Source organism: Pelodiscus sinensis, chromosome 1 (assembly GCF_049634645.1).
Source record: "Pelodiscus sinensis isolate JC-2024 chromosome 1, ASM4963464v1, whole genome shotgun sequence".
Taxonomy (NCBI): domain Eukaryota; kingdom Metazoa; phylum Chordata; order Testudines; family Trionychidae; genus Pelodiscus; species Pelodiscus sinensis.
The window spans coordinates 183,137,498-183,153,744 of NC_134711.1; the positions used below are offsets into that span (position 1 = coordinate 183,137,498).

At 47.7% G+C, this 16,247-nt stretch overlaps 1 long non-coding RNA gene across 1 annotated transcript in view; it reads left to right on the forward strand.

The window, feature by feature from the left end:
* Positions 1-8,586: 8,586 nt before the first annotated feature.
* LOC142826956 (uncharacterized) overlaps positions 8,587-16,247 on the forward strand; it is a 35,321-nt gene continuing 27,660 nt past the window's right edge. Inside the window, exon 1 of the long non-coding RNA XR_012901248.1 lies at positions 8,587-8,704. This is a non-coding gene — a long non-coding RNA (uncharacterized LOC142826956). The remainder of the gene's footprint in view (positions 8,705-16,247) is intronic.

Sequence of the window (16,247 nt, forward strand, 5' to 3'; positions counted from 1 at the left end):
GAGACGGCGCTTAAGGCTCCAGACGGTATTTTGGGCTCGGGTAACATACCAGACAGACAGAGACCATTAGCAATTGTTTCGTGTGCTAATTTTGACCGTGGCCAGGATTACTCTGAGCAGCAAATGCCATCTCAGACACAAGCAGGTCTGGTGAAGCCGATCCATCGCTACATAACATATCGCCCCCCCCCCCCCCCAGTGTCCCCAAGGAGACTCTAGGGAAAAGCAGTTGGGAAGATGTCCGGAGACACCACCCCCTCTGCCGCAAGTTAACGTGGCGCTCTGTTTGAAGGTGACCAGAGCATCCATTGGGATTTCCAGTGTGGAGGACCAACGGGGTCCATTAGATAAGGTGAGGAATAAATGCAAAAAGCGAGGAGTCCTGTGGCACCTTACAGACTTTCTATAAGCATAAGCGTTGTGGGGCCAAGCTCCACTTAGCCACTCACACGTGCGTTCTTCCCCGCCTCACCCTCCCACCTTCGTTAGGACGCGGGCAGGCCCCGTCGCCCAGTCCCCTGCTGCAGCAAAGAAAGGAGTTTCTTCTGTTCTCAGGGCACGGGTTAAGAAGGATTGTCCTTAAATAGCCCTCGCCCTTACGCGCTTATTTGCCAGTTCTACAGCTGTCCTCTCCCTTATACAGCAATCTTCATGGCTTGAAAAGGGGGGGATAAAATCGAACAGCCCACGCACAAAAGCTAGTGTCCCTGGCCTCGGTTTGTCGGAGACTGGAGAGGGATCATGTGATGATTACCTGTATCTGTTCACCCCCTCTGGGGGTCTGGCATTGGCCCCTGTCGGCAGACAGGACACTAGGCTAGATGGACCTTTGGTCTGACCCGGTCTGGCCGTTCTTCTCTAGTTGTTGTTTTGCTTAACAGTAAGTGGAGTTTATAGGCTTTTCGCCCCATCACCGTCTTCAGAGTTAAACGGGTAGCACTGTGAGCTATAGCAGCACCAACCTTCTCAGAGCAGCAGCAGAAAGGGCCTGGGGTGAGCCGCGCCAGCAGAAAAGGGGTGGGAAGAAAACGCCAGCCACAAAGCTATTCGGTGTGCCATCCCCAGCGTGCAGGGACGGAACGATAGGGTCTCTCCGCCCTGGGCACAAGGTCACAGAGACAGGTGAGTGTGTCTGTAATATAGGGGCTCAGGCACATAGCCCGCGTTACCCCCATTCGGCCTGCAGTCTGGAGTCCATCAAGCTGCAGACCGCTGTACACGGAATATAGGACCCAGGGAGTGAAATCCGGCCGCGTTGACTTCCGTGGGGACAACATTTAGCCCAGGGAGTGTTTTGCTGGCACCCAACGTGCAAAATATGGGACTGGTTTCTAACACAAATATCCTTCAGTAGAAAGAACAAGCAGCCCTGGGTTTTCCCTCCACAGTATTTTCAGACGGCTAACAAGGTATTATTAGCAGCCCTTAGCAGAAGAATTCCCCTCTCTCTTTATCAGAGCGTAGTTGGCATGAAACCCGGTGCTTTTATTTTCAAGATCAACTTAAAAAACAACAAATGGTCTGGTAGCACTTCATAGACTAACGAAACATGTAGATGGGATCGTGAGTTTTCGTGGGCACAACCCACTTCTTCTTAGCCGCCATCTGTACCGATGCTACTAACTCTGAAGAATTACCCGCCTTTCTCCCCCCCCCCCCCCGAATATCTCGAAGTTTGCCCTTCGCAGGGTTGAAGGATCACTGCTTTAGGCCTGCGAGTTTAACAGGGCACTGCGAACGCCAACCCCTCAAAGTAAGGCCTGGCATGGCAGGCCCTTTCGGCAGGGAGTGCTTTGTGCATGACAGCTACCGCACCGGCTCTCTTCTTTGCGGGAAGGAATCCGGTCACCCGCTGTCCCAGGGGCACCGCTTAGGAACCCGCGCTAGCAGTAATGGTCGGATCCCGCCACTATCTTGCAAACGACACTTCCCCCCCCCCCTCCCCCGACTAGAGATCGCGCCCCCAGCTGCTGCCTTCCAAGCCAGCAAAGAGCCAGCTCCCAGGCCGCACTTCCCCGGGGGCAGACGATGCTGCAGTGCGGCCTCCAAAGCAGCCCGGCGCCGTGCTGAGTTACAAGAGGAGGCTGGAAAGACCCTCCAGGTTAAAAGGCCACGAGGAGCCTATTTCAGAGCGAAGCCGAGCTGAGCGGCGGGTACCCAGCACCGCTTGGAAAAAAAAACCCCCATCCCTCTGCCGGCCCGATGGACTCTGGCATGGGACCGCCGCCTCCGTAGCCGTCTGCACTGGGGAAGCCCGGGAAGCGGAGCCGCTTCCCCAATTAGCGCTGCCGCGGGAGGGGCAGGAGCAGGTGAGACTCACGGGGAGCACCATTAGGAGCGGCCCTTTGTCTCTATTAAAGGCAACAATTAGCGGCCTGACAGATGCCGAGATGCAGCCGAGGCCAGCAGCTACTAAACCTGCGCGGCTGCCTCGCGCGCCGCATCCTGCTAACCCAGGGGGCCTTCCCCCGAGACAGGTGGCGCGAAGGAGGCGGGGCGGCCGCGTTCCTCCCGCTGGGCTTTGGCGCCCGGCGCCTACCTCCGGGCGCTCGCGGTCGGGTGATGGCTGCAGGGGCAGGGGGCTCTCGCGCACGCACACTCCGCACCAGGGGAGAGGCCGGGCAGCGAGGGCCGGGAGCTCCGCTAAGAGCGGGGGAAGCTCGTGACGGGCAGGGGGAGGCTTGTCAGCAGCTCCCAGGACTGGGACCCCTCCCAGAGCAGGAGGGCAGGGCCCGTCGGGGCGGGGCTAAAGAGAGTGTTGTCGGATCCTGACCATGCCCGGTGAGATCGCTCCCCGTTAGACATGGTTGCGGTGGAGTGGGCAGGAGCGCCGGTTTGGTAAGGGGAGGGGGATGTACATGCCGTGAAGGGGGGAAGGGGAGAGTGAGAGAATGGGATCTAGACTGGGGACAGCGGTTTCAGCAGTGGCACTGAGGAGGCTCAGTACAAGCCAAGCAACAAATGGGGGCTGAGAACCAATTCCTCCTGCCTTCCCCCCCCCCCCCACATCATTTCTGTCAGGGGGCTACTAAGGCAGTGGAAAACTCTCCTTTTTTGGCAGACAACTTAGCAGTTAGCAGGAGCACTGTATCTAATTCCTATATACAGGGCTCGCCAAGCCACGGCGAGCCCCACTCGCCAGCCGCCCGGTTCAGCACGCTGAGCATGCGCAGACAGCACTGCACATGCGCTGATCACACTGCAGCACCATGCAGTGCTATAATCTACTCGCCCCTGGTGAGTAGATTACCTAAATTGTCCAGCCCTGCCTCTGTAAAAGAAAAAGAATTAAATAAATATTAGACCCACTCAGCTCTAACACTAACATATTCTGACATCTTGTTGCAAGTCACTTAAGGGACACTAGGTAGCCTTAACATTTTAATGTATCTTCTTACTTTGTTAATAACTCTGGGGCGAGAGACAGACCCGTCAGGACTCCTGGGCTCTCTCTCAGCTCTGGAAGGGGTGTGGGGTCTAGTGGATTGTAGCAGGGGACAGATACATTTCAGAAGCCATACTGGGTCAGACTAAATGTTCCTTCTAACCCAGTATCCTGTCTTCCAACAGTGGCCAATGTCAGGTGCTTCAGGAGGAATAAACAGAAGAGGCAATCATCATGATCACCCATTCTCAGCTTCTGGCAAACATAAGCTAGGGACACCATCCAGAAGCTGGTTGTCATTGATGGACTTGTTCTCCTTGAACTTATTTTGTTCTTATTGGAACCCTGTTATAGTTTGGGCCTTTCCACCATCTCCTGACAAGGAGTTCTACCGGTTGACTGTGAAAACATAATGTATTGTGTTTGTTTTACATCTGCTGTCCGTAAATTTAATCTGGTCATCTTCTTGTGTCTCGTTAATGAAGGAATGAATAACATTTCCGTATTCTATTTTTCCACGTCATTCATAATTTTCTAGACTTCCAAAATATCCCCAATGATCCTTCTAGCCCTGTAACCTGTCTTCTGACAGGCCAATCCCAGATCCTTCAGCAGGAAGAAACAAAAGAGGCAATCATCATGATCCATCCCCTATCACCTACTTTGTTGGTTTAAAATATACTGCCTATACATTTAATTGGGTCATTTTCTTGTGTTATGTTAGTGAATAAATGAATAACATTTCCTTATTCTATTTTTCCATACCTTTCATGATTTTCTAGACCTCTAACATATTTCCTTCTGTTCTTTAATCATTTCTTTTCCAAGCTGAAAGGTTAATCTCTCCTCATACGGAAGCTGTACCTTACCCCTAACCATTTCTGTTGCCCTTTCTGTACCTTTTCCAAATTTAATCTTTAGATGGGGTGATCAGATCTGCAAACAATATTCAAGATGTGGGCATATAATGATTTTATATAGAGGTGATATGGTATTTTGTCTTATCTATTCCTTTCCTAATGGTTCCCAATATTCAGTTAGCTTTTTAGTTTTTAAACTCCCACTGCACATTGAGCAGATGTTTTCAGGGGACTATCAACAAGGATTCCAAGATCTCTTGCTTGTTTGGAAATAGCTATTTTTTAGACAATTTTTTTTGTATCTATAGTTAGTATTATATTTTCCCATGTGCATTACTTCACACTTATAAACACTGAATTCCAGCTGCCTCTGTGTTGCTCAGTCAGCCAGTTTTATGAGATCCCTTTGTAACTCATTGCAATCACCTTTCCATTAATTGTTATTAACCTGTTTTTCAAGAACATTTATGAGAAGTTTAACAGCAGTGCTCCAAATGCAAATCCCTGCAGCACAACACTCATTCCTATACTCCCCCTCCCCTTTCTTTTAAATGGAGTATCACTACCAGGTAATGTTTCCATGATGATCTAATAGTCCTTCAATTACCTGAATAACCAACCTTTTGTTATTCTTAATCCCCCTCCCTCTTTTTATAACAAACTCCCTCCTCCAAAGGCAAAGCTGCAAGCAGCCCAAACTGTTGCATTTAAGAATTGCCTCCTGGAGTCAGGGCATGGGCTTTTAAGCAGACCTCAAGCATGAAATCCAGGGGTTCACAGCCCCCCCTCTCCCAGGGCTGCATTATGACTTTCGTGGGCCCTGGGCACTTTTGCCTTCATGGGCCCCTTTCTCCACAAACAAAAATATTTAAAATTATTTTTGATATAACTTTAAAAACTTCAACATTTTTCTTCTGTTTTAGGCAAAATGTAATAGATTTTTGTGGGCCCTAAAAGTTTCATTTTTTTCTGATGTGAGAAAAAAATTAAAATATTTTCTTCGACCCTAAAAGTTCATTTTTTTCCTTCTGGTTTTAAAAGAAATTAAAACATTTTCATGGGCCCCTAAAAGTATCATGGGCCCTAGGCACTGTGCCTACTCTGCCTAATGGATAAGTCGGGCCTGCCTCCTCCCCTCAGCTCCTAAATGGCGCCCTGTGGGATGGGATGCAAGTAGCTAACCGGAAGTGCATGTAGCTATAGGGGCAGAAAGGAATCTGGAACTGCCCTGCTTTGCACCAGTCTGGACAGCGGAATGGTCATCTTCAAGCTGGAAGGAGCGTTTGCCACAGGCTTTCAGGCAAAGGGAGGAAACGCTTCAGTGTAAACTTCACACTTTCAAGGGAACTCCTCCCTCGCACAGCCTGCATTCAGGAAGCGAAGGAATTTTCCCTGGTCCTTCCATTTTTAGCCCGCTGAACAATCCCACTTATTATATGGAAGGTCTGCGGGATCTGGCTCCATCCTGAAAAAAAAGCCTCCCCTCTCTCCCCCCCAGCAAGGTAGCCAGGGGGGGCAGGAGGAAGGCAGCCCTTTTGTCACTAATTCCATATGAGATATTTATCCCCCAGGGTCTCTGTTTCCCTGGCCGGTGGTGTAGGATAAGTACTTCTCCAGGCTGGGGCTGTTATAAGGCTGACTTAACCTCCGGAAAGAACTGTCCTGTGCTGGCTGCGGGGTGCCACAGAGGTGCAAAGGGTGATAGAGTCACACGGGGAAAGAGTGGAACCAATCAGAAAGCCTGCTCCCTTTTTGAACCCCTGCAGTGGAGCGGAGAAACTGGGGGGATAGTCCTATCCTTTCCCCCTTCACCGCACTCCCACAAGACCAGCCCACAGAGCCAGCTGCCAGCTGTTCAGTGACTTGCTTCCCACCTCAATGTGCCTGCCTGGCCTTTCACTTTACCCGTCAATGACATTAGCTGACTTTATTTTAGCTCCCATCCCATCAGCCCTATGCTATGCCCATATGTTCCCCTCCTGGCTTAGCACAGGCAAATGCCCCCACAGGGCTCCACTTATTATATTTACTGTAGATTAAGCTGATGTTTGACTCATATAGAGTTACAGAGTTGGCGGTAGTGGTGGGATGATCCATATGCTTCCAAGTACACCAGGTTAGATTTACTTTATAGCACCTCGCACATGTGAACTGCATCATTTAAGCCTCCCAGTGGTTCTTAACCAGGAGTCCGCAGAGGCCTTCCTGGGGTACATCAACGCAGGTAGATAGGTGTTTGGTGTTACAACAGGCTACATAAAAGCACTAGCCAATTCAGTGCACACTATATTCTCAAACAATGACTTGGGCATACTGCTCTATAGACTATGCATTGGCATACAACTACATTGTTTATATTCCAATTGATCTGTGTTATAATTACTTCCTTGGAATGTGTTATAATTACAGGGTAAAATCAGAAAGTCAGCAGTTTGTCAGTAATAGCGGACCGTGACACTTTTGTGTATTTTATGACTGATTTGGTAAGGAAATAGTATAAGTAAGGTGTACCTTGAAGCTACAAAGACAAATCAGACTGGTAAAAGAGGTACCCTAGTCTCAAAAGGTTGTGCGCCACGGCTCTAGACCGGTGAGGAAAGAAGAGAAGCTGTATATAGGTAAGGACATGATGGGACAAATCACCAATACCAAATTGGGCCACTTCCTGTGTTTCTGGTTCACCCCAAAGGCTACTGGTTGACTGGGAGTGCAAGTGATGAAGAATCGAGCCCTAGGATTTCAGGTGCATTTAAAGCCAGAGCTCCTTGAAGACAATGAAATGAAACCTTTTCCATTGACTTCAGTGGGCTTTGGATCAGGGCTGGAGGTGGTTCCCAGCAAATTAGATCAAATCCCCTCCTTTTTCTCAGACCTGCTATTGTTAACCTGGTAAGCTATTCATAGGTTATATTCATCTGCAGGGCCAAAAAAATGTCTGTCCCAGGAAGTTGTATACAAACACACCTTACATGACTTTCCTAGTGCTTTCTTTCTTTCTTTCTTTCTTTCTTTCTTTCTTTCTTTCTTTCTTTCTTTCTTTCTTTCTTTCTTTCTTTCTTTCTTTCTTTCTTTCTTTCTTTCTTTCTTTCTTTCTTTCTTTCTTTCTTTCTCAGTCAGGGCTCCATATGCTTAGATGGCTTATAACTGTATCGGTTATCCAAAAAGCTAGAGCCTGCGTTTGGATCGTTCTGTCTTTGTTTAGGTTCCTTCCTGGACTCCAAGATGCGGCCCACAGCCTTCTGAAAACTGGACTTTGAAAAGCCCCGACAGTCCCCGTCCTCCCCACAATAATCCATTCATTAGCACCAGAGTGGATGTGTGGTTGAAAGGACCACAACACAAATGAGCAGAGAACGGACACGGGAAAGAGGAAAAGACCACCACAGTGAGCCTTAGGGCCACATCCTGCCCAGATGTTCTCACGTGCTTTGCATGGGGAAATGTCAGACCTACTGAGTGAAATCATGGCCCTGTTTAAAAGTCAATGGCAAAATCCACATTGACTTTAATGGAGGCAGTATTTCACCCTTTGCCTTCCACAGGTTAGGCACTGAGTAACCCTTTGCAGAACCCAGGAGTTGATTCGCATTTGAATGGTTATATATATGGGCGGATCCCACGATTTATTCCAGTGTGTTCAGTTAATTTAATGGAAAGTCCAGTATATAGTTCTCAGCTTTTAGCTCTAGGGCATCCACCCCTACACAACCATCTGTTTTCATTTCCTAATGTCATTTCATTCACAACAACAGCTGTTAAAATCGACTTAAAATTCTTCAAAACTGATCCATTTTGTGCCTCGTTTCCAGAGCTCAGAATTTTCTCATTTATGAGTTTGTCATAAATCCTGTGGGCCTCAGTTTCCCTGAATGGCTGTTTTAAGGATAGAAACAGCAAAAGAGGGTGAGTAGCGAAAAATAATTGGACAACTCACAAGAGTAAAATTTGGTCCCTGCTTCCTAACATTTCCAGACGCCTCACAAATGGTCTAATTCCTCCCCAGGTTGAAGAATCGCATTAGATTCACTTGAGCAAAAGCCACAGGATCTAGCCCAAAGGAAAAAAAATCTGCTCATTGGGACCTGAGAGAAACTGAAGCCCTTGCCTGCTCCTAGAGCGTGTGTGTGCCCTAAACTGCTGGGGATGAGTCCCAAAAACAAGAGGACCAGAGCCTCACTCAGCTAATGTAACTCGAAGAAGCTCCACTGGAATCATTCTCCCACTACTATGTTTGCTCTCCTCTCCAAGCGGCAGCTCCAGTCTCCCTGCAGGATGTGACCCGGGGAGTGTCACAATTGGCGAAGAACAGTGCATTGGCCATTCCATTCACGTGTGTTGGACCGCGCCTGGAAATAGTCAGGCTGTACCCCCAATACTGACCGGATCCGAAGCCCACTGAAGTAATCCAAAGACCCTCATGGGGACTTCACCGAGCGTTGGAGAAGATGCTAAGAACAAGGTGCTGAGCATTTCAATATATTAGAATCACTAAATGTACAGCAGCCCAAATGAATGGGTTACCTAGGGAGATGGTGGAATCTCCATCCTTAGAGGTTATTAAATCGCGGATTGGCAAAGCCCTGGCTGGGATGATTTAGTTGGGGTTGGTTCTGCTTGGGCAGGGGGCTGGACTCGGTGACCTCCGGAGGTCTCATCTAGCCCTAGGTTTCTATGGTTCTATAAATATTCCATCACCTTCTGGGCAAGGAACTATGCCATGGCCCAATGGTTTCTTCCAAGCTGGTGTTTGAAACACACATTACAGCGCTGCGTGTGTGGGAGAAAAGGTGCAGTTAGCTGGGGACTAATGCAGCTGGTTACCTGGGCGCTTGGGTGCGCTTGTAACAGTTTCCCTGATCCTTCCATCTGCCATCTCAGCCCCGGGCGTGTTTACATGCAAAGGAAACGTGAAAAGCAACGCGCCGCTTTACTTCAGTTTCGAATTAGTCCGAGAATTCTGTTCCGAACCTGCAAGAGTCGGGCCAGATCCAGAGCAACAAAATATGATTCGAAAGGGAAATCTCCGGGTAGGGTTTTTGCGGACGCAGTTAAAACCGGGAATGCAGAGACACCCCTAACGTAAATGAAACGGTGGAAGCCACCACACGAATCCACTGCAAACTGTGATTTACTGGTTTACGGTCACCAAACACAGCCTCGATTAGACAGCCTCCGATTTGCTTTCTCCTCGTTAGGAGAGATCGTGCTTCTCTTCTGCCTCGCTCACAAAGCGTGAGGGGCATCGAAGGCTGGCCAGATTAGCGGGACCAGGTTACGCGTTCAGATGTGCTGGGGCGGGGGAGGTGAACCGCAGGTGGGGGCGGGGAGGGGATCACAAGCAGAATCAAGCAGAGCCATACATCCGAGCTGAGAATGAGCCTCTGAGCCTAGATTTCTGCGACGACTGCAAGGGACATAGATGATGTGCAGACCGGAAATCTAAACGGTTTGGGGGGGGGGGGGTTGGTAATTTGCAAAAAAGTTGGAGGGTCTGTTTCCTTTGCTAGTTTTGTAGCCAATTGGATTGGTTGTGCTGTATGTTCCTGATCCACATCAGGCGAATTCTAATCGTTGAAGCCCGACGCACCTGCAGGCCAGTCGTTGAGAATTTGCTGCGGAGCAATGGAAGAAGACTACAGGCTCCGGGGACACATACCCTGGAAAGAGATGCAGCAAATCTGCCCTCCCATTAGCTTGTTTCTCATAGGGTGAGATGTTTAAAGGAATTTTATACCGGGTTTCCGGGTAACCGGAACCTTCCTACGATGCCCGGTGCCCGTTGATACTGAGATCTTCCAGACAGAAGCAAGAAATTGCTTTGGTTTGGGGTTGAGCTCTCGCCTTTGTACAATTAGACCAGCTGGGGAAGAACAAGTCCTGGTTTTCCTAACCGGACCCTTAAGGAGCATCCCCAGTGGTGCCCTTGGGGTAAAAACGGATTTTATCTAAAGCCGGTTTTTTATTAATGGGAATGACTATTCGTTCCAAAACCCGCACAGAACTATTTTCTTTTACTTTCTGAACACATCTCGCCTTCGACCAAGCGAACTAGGAAAATAACCTGTTTCCCCTACTGCACATGGGCTAGTTCTAGAAACACGGTTCCCTTCTCCCCCCACACACACATTTTGGAAGCATTAATTTGCTTTACTACTTCCCACGAGGAACGACACCACCATTGAAGCACGATGAGACGCACCAGTTCCTTCAAACTGACAAAGCGAAGCGGCCCGTGTTGACTCTTGTCCTAGGACATAATCTCCTAATAAACTTCTAATTGGGCGTTGTGAAGGGAGCTCAAAAACTCTACTCTTGCTCTCTTCTAATCCCAGTTGTGAGCGGAGCCAGAGCCTCCCAAAAGAGACAGGGGCAGGGGAATTAATAAAACGCGCACCGTAGAAAAAGCACAGACTATGTATTTAAACGCCCGAATAACACGCGCTGTTCTAGGTAAGAGAAACTGCGACGGGATCTACACTCTCGCAAAGGAAACCGAAGCAAAATGCAGGACAATGTAGCACTTTAATTGTAGCACCGAGTTTGGCAACTCTGGGTTCTGGGCACAAAGTGAGCCTGGTGCTTAAATGGAGCTGGCGAGGTGATCTGAGTGGGGAAGTGTATCCTTATTAAGCAGTAATAGAGATGTAGCCTGTTACTCTGGTCTTGCTGAAACAAAAGACAGGACTATGCAGCCCTTCTGTTTTAAAATCCGATTTGTCAATTTTATATGTGTTCACTTTTGTTGATTGTATCCTTTGGTATACATGGTTGTGCCAATTTTCTTCCACTATTTGATCTGAGGAAGTGGGTCTGGCCCACGAAAGCTCATCACCTAATAAACCATCTTGTTAGTCTTTAAAGTGCTACATAGTCCTGTCTCTTATTAAGCAGGGAAGGCTGGGAAGCGCTGGGCTGGGAAAGAGGGGCTGCAGGTGCGCTGGGATTCCAGCGTTGCCCCGAATACGAATGAAGCTGGAAGGCTGGTCGGCTGGGCAAGGAGGCTGTTTAGGGTTCGGGCTGGCTGCGCGGAGGCAGGGCCAGCAGAGTGCCTCGCTCTCCAGGGAGAGATGTAAATAAGCTCTTCTTCAACCTGCGGCTCGGAAGGGCAGCAAGCAACCTCCCTCCAATTAGCAGCATCAGCGCTTTTGCTCTGGCTGCCGTCATGGAGCAAAGCCGCAGTGGCGGGACTCAGCCACGCCCAGCCGGCCTTTGGGGGTTATTACTTTCGCTGCCTGGATGCCTCGCGCAGGCTCTGTCTCGCTCAGACGCTGCAATGCAAACACAAGCGTTGAGGCAGAAGAACCCATCCTGGCCCGGCTTGCTTCCAGGCCCTGTCGCCGAGTCCAACGAAGTTAGAGGATGTAAATCAGGACCCCGGGATTTCTCATACCATAGTCACAGCCAGACATCATTGTTCTGCGTCCTGGAATAAAAGATGTGCATAAAAGATCCCTCCCCTTCAGGCGCACAGGAAGACTGAATTTTTCTTAAATGCACCAGAAACTGGAGACTTCCCCTCAGCAAACTCATAGACCACATATTTATCTTACAATACAAACACTGCCGTAACTTTCTTCCCCCATACCATATATATCAGTCTTCACAGATGCACTGGATGTGGGCACCATAGCAAGAACTGCTCGTGTTATATGCAGCAAGGGGGGTTTAGCCAGTATTAGGATTTTATAACAAAACTATGCAGAATATTTGGGGAAGGGGGAAACAATTTTATTTCCCTTTTCCATGATTAGCTGACTTCGGAAAGTCTCGTCTTAAAAAGTCTCACGCTCTAAAGCCAGCGTGTTTGTTCTCACTTGTACAAGGACTGTGTAAGAAAACCATGACAACTCGAGAGCATCCTCAGTGGCAACGAAAACCAGATTTCTTCTGCAGTCTGTCTAAATTGCTAACGCAAAGGTCCTCACCATTGGTGATCGCTCAAGGGTATACGTCTGTTTTGCACAAGTGTGTGTGTGAAACCACCACCAGATAAATTCCATCCCAGCTGACCGGCAGAATTTGTTCCCTGGCCTCTTCCCCGCCCTTCCCCTTGCGTCCCCTGCAGTTTCAATGGAAGCCAGAGAGGCTTCCTGGCTTACAGATGCCTATACCAGGTGCTGTGTTTTATCCCAGAGGTGGCTGCATGGCAGTGGAAAATGAACGCTGTATTGCACCGAGAGAAACCTGTTCTTGCAACCTCTACCCACGCACGAACCATTAGAGCTGCTCAAAACGTCTCACAGAGACTGCGGGTTGTTTCTCCCTGAGAAAATAGCCTTTTCACAAAAATGAACCTTTTCTTCCACATCGCTGACATTTAACACAAAATCCGAGTTTTGTGATAGCCCCTGTAATGTTTTGACAAGATTTTGCATTCGTATGCGCGCCAAAATCATTTGTAATTGTTTACTAAAAACCCACCACCAGCAAAACTTGCCACATGTTCTCACTGAAAACTATCCTCACTCCAAACGAAATGTGGTAAAAACAGGGGACAGCCGTGGACACAGAACACGGCTCCATTTCAAATTCGAGGGAAAGGAAACCGATTCCATCATTTGAATTTGGAGGGACACGGTTTCCCCCTTCTTTTTTCTGAGCAGTCCAAGGAGTTTTGATGGGTGACAAAAGCGTTTGTAGGTTAAAAACCCTATCGACCCCTCTTCTTTGAATCGAGCGGGGTGAGCGTTTGTCAGACAACCAGCAGCTCGCTCCAGAGTCCCTCCCTCTGGTCTTTCATCAGCTAGATACAGCCGCAGACCCCAAACACTTCCCCGCACTCCCACACAACAGGCTGATCGCGCTGTGCAGGCTGTTGGTGCCGGGAGGGTGAAACAGTATCACCGCATGTAACAAAGGGTGAACAAGTACCATTCCCCCCTAGCCACGGTCACTAAAGGTGAACCCTGTCTCCTTACGTCTATATTGCGCTTGGGAATGGGGGACGGAGGGGGGGGGGGCGCAAAAGACCAAAATCTCAAGCCGTAACAGTCACTGGAAGATGAAGGGGACTGAAGTCGGAGACTCCCTTTTTAACCCCTTTCGCCAACCGAGAGCAAGCGACACTAGCTAGAGTAGAACGCGCCGGGCAACCCAGCGGGCAAGTCACCCGCAGAACCAAAGGTTTCTTCAGCCGCATAAACAGCCCTTTGCTCCCAGGCGGCGATCAGTGCTCTGAAGGCCCGAGGCCACTAGGTGCGGTACACGCGTTAATCGGGGCCGGGGGCAGGTTAGGGGAACGTTCCAATTTGGGGAGTGTCGAACCCGCAGCTGTCTGCGAAACCCAGCTGTGGCCCCCGCCGCATTCGCTCCATGCAGCACGGCGTGGAGGCAGAGAGCACTGTGTGAATGGGCTAATGCAGTTCAGTCTGCAACAGATGGTTGAGAGAATACCTCCTAACGCGCCTGTCTAGGCTGGGGCTCACAGAGCGGGCTTGTGGAGTTTCCAGTTTCAAACAAGTCCGTCAGCGGGGACTCCCCCCACCCCCTTTGCTAGTAGCGGGGAAGTTGGTTGCCCCGAGGGACGCCTGACAATGTCCACCCATACATCTGCATAGCTTGCTGCTGCTTATGGGGAAATAGCTTACACAAGGCATGAAACGTGGCCTAGGGCTCCCTTTTCTACATGCAAATACACACACACCCCCTAACGCAAGAAGAACATTTGAAACTAAGGCACGGGGCAGTATAGTTAAATAAAGATAAGAACCTTTAAAAATTAGTCCTGTCCTAACTGATACAAGAGTACAGAGTGATGGGTTTAATACTGTTTACACAATGGTAGTTGCCTCGCAGTTAAGGTCGAAGATAACAGCCACAATCTAAGCAACTCCCCCCCCCCCAAATCTTTCAAAAGAATAAACTTCAAAAACAACAAATAGTCTGGGAGCACTTTATAGACTAACCAAACTTATAGATGGTATCATGGAAGAAGTTGATCTTCCATAAACGTTTCCCGACCCTGGTTAAAACCAAACCATTTTAAGATTAGGGTGTTTTAATAACATGTCTGTATAGTGTTATTAATCAACAGCATTTAGTAAATGTCTGCTTTTTAAATTAAAATATAGTTTCTTTGACTCTTTATATTACTTAATTAATCCTTAATATTTGGGATAAGATTTACATAGCTGTCTAAAGGAATTTGGATGCCCAATTCCCATTAAAATTAATTGTCCATATCCCCTCAGACAGCTTTTAAAATATAAGTCTTATCTGTAGAGTTACAGTTTCCCATAGTCTATGCTGAGCAGAAGCTGTCAGTTTCATTGGCAAGGGCCGAATTACCTTCTGCTTATATGAGGCAGAGAGGCACATCGATTTTGAATAAAAAGCATTTTGTTGACAGCCATCACAATAAATTACCATAACTTCTCCTCAGTGACACTTTGCCCCATTTATTACATCCAGGGTTTAGAGATAACTCCCTTTTGAGAGGTTGATCACACACAAGCTAGAGAAGCCAGACTTCCAGTGGCTTCCAGAGAGTCAATGTGATTTTCATGTGTATTGTGGTATAGTTCCTAGCGTGAATGCAGTTATACCTTTATAAAGTTACTCTCTATTAGTATGGATAATTCCTCTTCCTGTATGTATAACTTCCTTACCAGTATAACTGTGCCCACACTTGGGTGTTATGTTACTTTACATGGGTATAGTTAAAGTGGTAAAACTGTTGCTTGTAGACAAAGCCTCAGAAGTAGGCACCGCTATTGCTAGGAGTTTGTTCTTTCTTTCTTTGGTTTGGTTCCAGTCATTTTCAAGTTTGGTTCAGAAGCAGGTGTAGAATCCAGTTTTCCAGGGCTATGTTCTTAACCACAAGATTATCCTTTCTTTTCCTGCAGTTTCCTGCAATTCATGGCACATCTTCTACCTTCTACCACAAATCAGAGAGGAGTGCTACCCACAGCAGCCTCCTTCACTATATAATCCTGGCTCATCCTCAGAGGAGATTCATCCTTTGTACTGAATGAGGCAAGGTTCTTCAGAAAACAGACCTGTAATGTAATTTGAGACTATCATAATGCATATGCAAAAAGAGGCTGATTAAGATTGCTTAAGAAACCTTATGTCTTGCTTCTCTTAACTTTTGAGAGCTTGACATTGCAGCCTTAACTTTATTTGTACCATACTTTTTATGCACTAGAGAATATTTTAATCAGGAAAATTATATAGCACATACTGTAAGTGACTCTACGTGTGGTAGGGCTCCATAACCTTTGCAGCCTTTCTAAACAGGATCCTTCAGTGAGCTCAAGATGGGAGTCTGAGTTTTGTAAAAGCTAAATTCATTGGCTTGAACAAAGAGATTAAAGAGATTAATGTGTACCTATGTATCACACAAACTTTTCTGACAGTCTAATGATAGTCAGATATATCAGGAGTTTTATGAAAAGTACAAAGTTATTACACATACATTGATATCCTCCACAAGCATAGAGTTCACCTAAAGCCTCTCTCTCCCCCAAAAGATGGATGTAAATGCAAAACAGTGTTTCTCTTTTTCATTCATCCCTATTCTTGGTTTATCTTTAGAAGTTTTGTTCTGCCATTTATCTTCACTTGTTGGAGATGTCTTGACAAACTCCTGAGAATTAATTTCCCATCAGCCATTTGCCTTCTCTTCTTGAACTGGCAGGTCAGATCTCACCATACGCATTAAAAGGGGTTATCTGGATGGGCCACCCGGCTCCATTGTCCCTTCTTATGCATGTCCCTATCCTAGCAGGGGACTAGTGTCATGCACATGGAGAGACCTCTAAGGCAAAGGAATCAAACTCGTCTTCTAAGCAGCCCTCAACTCTCTAGCTATCATCAATCATTGTATTCCCCTGCCAAAACCAATACAATTGGATCAGGCCCAATACACAGTGTTTCCTGAAAGTCAGAAGTGTGCCTTTTAGTTTAATATATTCTCAGTGTTGATCCTATTAGCAGGAAAAAAATCAATCAATCAATGTCACGAAACATCACCAGCCTGCAGAATGATCACCCTGTCAGGA